This window comes from Tinamus guttatus, unplaced genomic scaffold (assembly GCF_059628265.1).
Source record: "Tinamus guttatus ecotype Peru unplaced genomic scaffold, ASM5962826v1 Tinamus_guttatus_pri_ptg000144l, whole genome shotgun sequence".
In the NCBI taxonomy this organism is placed as follows: domain Eukaryota; kingdom Metazoa; phylum Chordata; class Aves; order Tinamiformes; family Tinamidae; genus Tinamus; species Tinamus guttatus.
In genome coordinates this window covers 1,656,954-1,664,410 of record NW_028288678.1, presented here as the reverse complement: position 1 = coordinate 1,664,410, position 7,457 = coordinate 1,656,954, and positions in this window count along the sequence as shown.

Here is a 7,457-nt window from a genome sequence, read left to right as displayed (position 1 = left end):
AATGCTTAGAATGAAACTGCTAGCTACTGTGACAAGACCAGTGCTGTCTCTGGAGTTCACACTCAACAACTACGTGATGTGCCCATCACATAATGTGATAGGCAGACAAATAATTTTTTTGCACTTCTAGAAATTGACATAGAACTCAGCCCTAGTGTCATTTGATTGAATTTGTTCTGAATCAATATTTGAATGCCTCTACCCTCCCTTTATTTTCTCTTGTCTTGCAGCAAGCATAATTTGAATTAAAAAAAAAAAATGTTAGGAAGCAAACTAGCCCAACCATTGTGAAATCTCTCTCTCTGAGGAATATTGCAGAAGTGACATCTTGGAGATGGCTGCTCAAATGTCATATGGTTTTTACAGGGTCATCCAGATTTGCAATACCAGCTGAAGACATTTTTATTTCAGAGATAAATACTAGGTGATTCTCTATGAGTTTTACCTCAATTAAATGATTGATTAAAAAAAATATAGGCTGTTTATTTCTCTTGCTCTGGCTGGTGTGTGCTAAATGAGATGCACATTTCTAATGAATTGGTGTCCATGCCTTGGAAAGCAGCTTCTACAACAGTGTATTTGTGATGGGTCTTAGCAGAGACAAACAGTGAACAGGCATGGAGAAATCCTCTGCATTTTCCTGCCCTAGAGCTAGTGTCAGATTGGAGAAACTCACTCTGTCGTTGTGATCTCTGCAAAAGGAGGGGGTAGGTGGTGTTCTCTCCACAGTGCTGTTAATCCAGTCCCTTTTCATGAGCCCCCACCATTTTTTGATTAAAAATGGTATTTTTTTATTGCATTATGACAGCCAATAAGTGGAGTGGCAGAGACTATTGCTATTCTGCTTTAGTTTAATTTCTGTGTACGTATGTTATCCATCATCTAAAACATACGGGCAAGCAGCCCCTGCCCCAGTGTCTTGCTAGAAGTATGCAGAAAGTTATAGTCCTGAGGTTTTATTTTAGCTTTACTCCTGTTGTCATCTCTTGATGGGAGCAATCCATATGCAATTTAGTGGGCTTTTTGGCTGCATTTCATATAGTCTGCTTTGGTTGCCATTACTGGTTTACAGAGGAGGCTTGGTACTGTGTGTACTAAGTAGCATAGACCCTCATAGCTGAGCATTCACATTTATCACAAAGAAATAATTGCTGAACTAATTGGGAGGGTATTGCTGCATGCTAAGAGAAATAAAGGAATGTCCCCATTCGGTTAAAGAAAATATACATAAGGTTGTGGAATAATTTAGTTTGGAAATGATGTATAGAGATTATACGGGCCCATTCCCGGCTCAAAGCATGGCTGACTTCAATACTGGTCTATCCAGCCTTGCATCCTGTCTTAAAAGGTGTCCAGAATAGAGAAGAGAGAAAAACAAACAAACAAAAAAAACCCAACAAAATAAAATGGGTGTTTTTCCCAGTTTTCTGCAGTCAATGATTTAGGACTTTTTGAGCTGAAAGTTGTATTTTAATCATCTCTCACTAGTCACTGATGAGTTTGTCCTACATTATTACTCCATCCTAGCCATTAAATTAACTGTAGCAATAAATTCCACAGATTTAATTATGTTCCATATGAAAAAAAATACTTTGTTTTTTGAAACCTGCTTCTTGATCACTTACACAGATGCCTCTTGAGGAAACCATGTGACCTGAAAACAAATCAATATATAGGCAAATATATGGGGGAGTTATGTTTTGTTGCTGTGGCCCTTGTTGCTTTCTCAAAGGAAGACCCCAGAATAGAGGGCAATATGTTCAACTGAGCGAGCAACAGAGGGAATGAAGACACTTCCAAGAATATTAAAGATGACTAGACACTAAAGATGATTAGATTAAAAATGAAGGTGCAGGATGCCTATTATCCATGCATGAGATGTCTTCCCCTGTGACTCATGGTGTAGAAACTCTGTGTGCCAGGGCTTTACATGGAGGTAGCAGGACAAAGTGCCACTGGAGAAGTGGCAGTATGGTGGAAAAGAGGCTACATGGACTGACTGCATCCTAAAAACATGAAAGGTAGGTGCTGAGAGAAGGAGGGAGCACTGTGGTGGGGCAAACCCTATGAGGAAAGACTGCAAGAGCTGGGCCTGTTCAGCCTGGAGAAGAGAAGGCTGAGAGGGGATCTAATCAGTGTCTACAAATACCTCAAGGGAGGCAGTGAGGAGGATGGGGCCGGCCTCTTTTCAGTGGCGGCCACCAACAGAAATGGAGGAAACGGCCGGAAAGTGAAGCATCAAAAGTTCCACAGGAACTTAAGGAAAAATTTCTTAACAGTGAGGGTGACAGAGCACTGGAACAGGCTGCCCAGAGAGGTTGTGGAGTCTCCTTCTCTGGAGATCTTCAAAACCCGCTTGGACGCAGTCCTGTGCCACGTGTTCTAGGTGACCCTGTGTGTGCAGGGGGGTTGGACTAGATGACCTCTAGAGGTCCCTTCCAACCTTAAGCATTCTATGATTCTATGAAAAGCCTTGTTCCCTTGCAGGAAGAAGAAAATCAGCTGGTAGCAAGAGAAGTGGAGGTGGGAAGAAGAGAAAAGCAGCCTGCTCCTCAAAAAGAGAAGCAAAAATACAGAGGCGTCCATGCAACAGGTATGGATTGCTGTGAGAAAAGCAGAAGGCAAGAGAATGCTGTATACCCCTTTCTTTGTAGCCCCAGCTGTGAGCTACTGCTGCATGGGTTTAGGCCTATCTCATGAAGTCCATTGCTGATACCTGATGTGGTCGAGCTGTGAAATCAGTGTCAGGCTACTGAGAAAGAACTGTAAAGAAGTCTGTGGAGAAATAAGACAGGAATTACAGAGGTAGTACTGTTGAGACAAGATTGTTAGTAGCTCAAGGGTTCAAGAGGAAAAGCACTGTCATGCGGAAGGGTTAAATCCTAAAGCAAAAACCCAGGAGGCCATTCAGGCTAGCTGGATGGATGGGAAATGGTGAGCCATTTGGGTAGGAGTGTTGCCACTAGTGTTGATGGGACTGGTGGCAGAGGCACCCCAGTAGCAGGGTGAATCCATTCCAAAGAAGTGCAGGGGCCGATGTCAGTCATCCCTCCTGCTCCGGGCGAGCAAGGGCCCGGGGCTGCCTTGTTGGTAGTGCTTAGCCAAGAAGCTCATGAAATGCTATCTATCTTTTATGTGCATTAGCCAGTTAAGCAATGTGCATCTCACAGTCTCTTTTTGCCTGGCTAAAGATGCCCAGACGAACTGACCCAAGTGCAAGAAACAATAACTCAAGTCAGGATGAAGGACAGGATGTCACTAGAGATTCCCACCTGCACCTCAAAGGGGGAGATCTGTCAATATATGCATACTCATGGTTGGTTATCTGGTCACCGGTGAATGGGAGAATCAGGAACTGACAGTCCTGAGGAAGGGCAATGCACAGGGGACCTGAAAAAGAGATCCTGAAAATAATTAAATGATTGAAAGGAAAATTAATTAATTATTTTTTTTTCTGTTAAAAATGTGTGTCCGTGGTGGATCAAAAATAACAATGCCAGAAAAATTCTCAAAGAAATATATACTTAGGTGAGCTTTGATAAAATATTCCTGGTCCTTGGAAGGAAGTATGAAAGCTAGAGAAAATATTGCAGATTGGTAAAGCTGATACAGGGATTGCCATATAAGAAAATTAATGCAAAGGGGCATCCTTCTTTGAGAATGGATAGCACCCTGAGGGAACAGCTTCCCAGAATCCCACCCAGCAAGACTGATAATAAGAACTTTAAAGAATTGTGAAAAAGAGAAATCTTTTGTGAGAGTAGTAAAATCCTCCCAGCTGGTTTTAAACTAAAAGGAGAAAGGAAGTAAAGAACTAAGACTGGTGACAGCCTCAATCAAGCTGTCTATACCAGTAGTCAAAAGATTTACCAAGCATGACTATAAACCATGTGGTCAATAGGAGACTTTTGCCATGCTTGTGTGTTCATGCCAGGCAAGCATAGGCCAGGCACTGTACAGAGTATGACCCAGGGAATGATGTTGGCCATATCATGGTGCAGCAGCTACCATGATCAGTGTGTGATTCATGAGCAGTTGTGTTGGGAAGGCTCTGCTCGGAAAAGATGGAAATAACAGCCCAAAGTGGGAGGCAGAGTGGCACGATCTTTTCAAAGAGTTAATAAATTAAAAAGAAACAAGTGATAATGTGGATAAAGCAGATTAGTCACGATCAAAATTGTTTTAGGAAATGATGTTAAAAGAGGCCCATCTGGGATGGATAGACCGTGGAGTTGAATTTGGATAAGAAGAAAGGATCCTTTCATACTAAATAACATTAGAGAGAAATACTCCTGGGATTTGTATCGCAGGAAATTTTAATTTGCCAGGCACAGAGTCTGAAAACTATTAGCAGTTGTGGGCCACAGACATGACAGCTGAACGATCTGCGAAGCCAGGCAGTCAGCGAGCCGACAGAGGGTGATGCTGCTTAACATTTTGTTTCTGTGGCTAATGACGATAGCGCAGAGGAGCTTGCTGTAAAAGATCAAGTCGGGTGACCAAGTGAAGATAATATAGTCCATGCTAGATGGAACGTAGGTCTGTCACTCCTTTTCTCTGATTTATAAACACAAAGACAGGAACAACAGTGGGATTTTCAGCAGCTGAGCTAAGGTTGGTCTTGCAAAACAGCTTCAAATGCTTTAAAATCACTAGGATTTTAGTAATCCTAACTGCAGAATCTGCTGTAGCTGCTGCTGTGGCCTTGCAGGGTTGGGTTGCAAGGAAGCTCCAGAGCAGAGGGATGTGAAGGAAGTGCTGCACGTGGGAGCCTGTGCAGAGGCTCTCTCTAGCCCTTCCTTCTCCACAGCCAGCCCTGGACCCCCTCAGGGGAGCATGAGGGATAAGGATCCGCACTCTGGGCCTGGGCTACATCTTGGCTTGGAACCAAGGGCTTCCCCAGGGTGGAAAGTGTCACTGAGGTGGTTAAATTTTAGTCAAGCAATGTCAGCAAAGTCTTGTAACATAAAGTGTTATAAAATTTTAATTATCATCGCTAGCTTGATTCATAATGACTTCATATTGGAGAGTTCAGCAGGTGTTTGGCAGAGGTGGAAATAAGTGAATTTGTCTTGATGCAAAAGGAAAAATTGAGCTTCAAGCCCCACAGCCACTGTGGGATCAGATGGAGAGCTGGCTGTGATTGTGTGACAGCAAGTGGCCTTGCTGTACAGATATCTGCAGGATCATCCCAATGATTCTTCAGGATACCAAGTGGTAATTTGGGGAATGATCTTACATGGAAGGGACAATGTAGAAATTCGATTCCAGGTTTTCTTGAAAATATGCTACATTTTTCTTATTGACTTCACAAAAAATCCCCTCTTGTGGGTTATTTTTCAGTTCCTAGTAGCTCTGACAGTGCAAGGTGCCTACAGCATTGCTAGCTCTCATTTACTTGTGAGGCTGCTGAAGCTTTTGTCTTGTGCTTTGTTCTTGCCTAAAATCACAGCTGTGTGAGTACTAGTTTTTGTGTTTTTGTTTTGTGTTTGCAGAAGAAATCTGTTGCTTCTGAGTCTTAGAGAAATGATTGAGAGCTCTGTGAATCCAGTCAATGGCATATTAAAACAATCCCAAATGTACTATTTCTGAACCCTTAGCCATGATTTTGAACAGTAGGGGTTAAAAATAATGATCCTAGCTATAAATAATAAACACCCATGTACTCTTTCAGAAAATCTCTACACCACACACACTTTCATGTTAAAAGGAGCTTCCTTGCTTGTTTTCTGACTTCAACATTTTACAGACTTTAAAGAATGCTATAATGCTTTCCAGAGAAAGGGAAAAAGATAATGTGGTAGGGGTCAGGAAGCTCAGGTTTAACTTTCTGCTGCTGTTTTCCTTTGTGATCTCAGGCAAACCGTTTTTCTCTTTTTCTCTGCTTTGTTTCTCTATCTCTAAATGAGGACAAAATTCTTGTTTCACATGGGGCTGCATTACTGTCATAACTACGAAAGATGATGAAAAGCCCAGACAGTAAGGCCAGGGGGACTGAATTGAGTTCAGTAACTCTCTAGAAGTGGGCGGGAAAAATTACTTCTGAAGTTTCTCTTGTTTATGACTGGATTGTGTGAATAATCCTGTTGGCTTCTTCTGCCGTCTGCAAACTTGTGAAGTGAGGGTACCAATATTTGTGCCTTGGTGGGTTAATAAGTCTGAACCCTGCTACTCAGGGCTTGGTCTTACTGATACAAATGTCTTTTCAGTCGTTTAATCTCTGATGTTGAAAAGGGCTGTATAAAACCCACACACATGAAATGGAAGACTGGGATAGACAATACTTTTGTTTCCTGAAATAATGTACTCAGTTATTGTTCCTGCACTGATGGAGTTTTGCAGCTAGATTCCCATATCTTGGGTCTAGTCATATATTTATTTACCAAGCAAATGAGATGACTAGATCAGCAAGAAAATATCTGCAAGGGATCAACAAACTATGTGAGAAGGGTTATCCACAAAGAGCATTAAAATCTTTGGGTTTACAGGTCCTTCCATTAGAAACAGCCTGGAAGGAAGGAATTCTCCAGCCACTTTCAGACAAAACAGCCCCCAACAGAGAAAACTGCTGACTGAGAGTTGTCATCCAGGTGAGCATCTGTTTTTTCCACAACTTCTAATTCTTTGCTTCCCTTTTCTTTAGGAAGGACTCTAGTCTTTTGGGGACAGTCTATTATTTTGATTTCTGTACTATGCTGGTTTACACTTGAAAAACCTGAGAGATGTTAACTTTGATCTCTTGACAAACTCGCAGAAGTGGAAGTGGAAAAACATGAGTTTGTGGGCAGTCACGCTGTGTTTAAGTCTTAGATATCTGACTCTGTCAGTTTTGTGCTCTGTAAAGCTCCTCTGAGCAAAGCAGTGGGTTGAAAAACCACCTTGAAGTTGATGGTACAGCGATGTGAGATGTAAGAGAAGCGCACGATGACAGGGTTGCGGCAGGGAAACCACCACAAGTGAGTGGGTAGCAGTTTGAAAGAAAGAAGTAGGAACCAAAATATACCTCTAAAAGAGCAGGGGAGAAAACGATAGCAGACATGTCAATGTAAATTTAAATCCGGAAAGAAACTTGTGGTCTCTGTAACACCACCATGTCTGAAGTTTGCAAAAAATGGGAAACATGGTCCTTTGCTGGATTAGTGAAGGACTATTTTGTAAATAAATTCTGGGTAACTTAGTCATGCTATAAGTATATATTCAGCCAGGCCAGAAAATTCATTGCCTAGAGAAATGATACTCCTAGTCACACATCTCCAGAGAGCTGGGAACCATTAAACAGCACTCTGGGCAATGAGTAGTCATTCTTCTTCATGAAGAGAAGCACAATTACAGCCTACTAAAGCCACAGGTGCTGTGCTGTATAAGCACCAGGGTGTTTATACACCACCATTAGAAACAGGTATTGCTAGGAGCAATTTGCCAGGATCCCATGTCCCTCTGTGTCTAGAGTTTTCAAA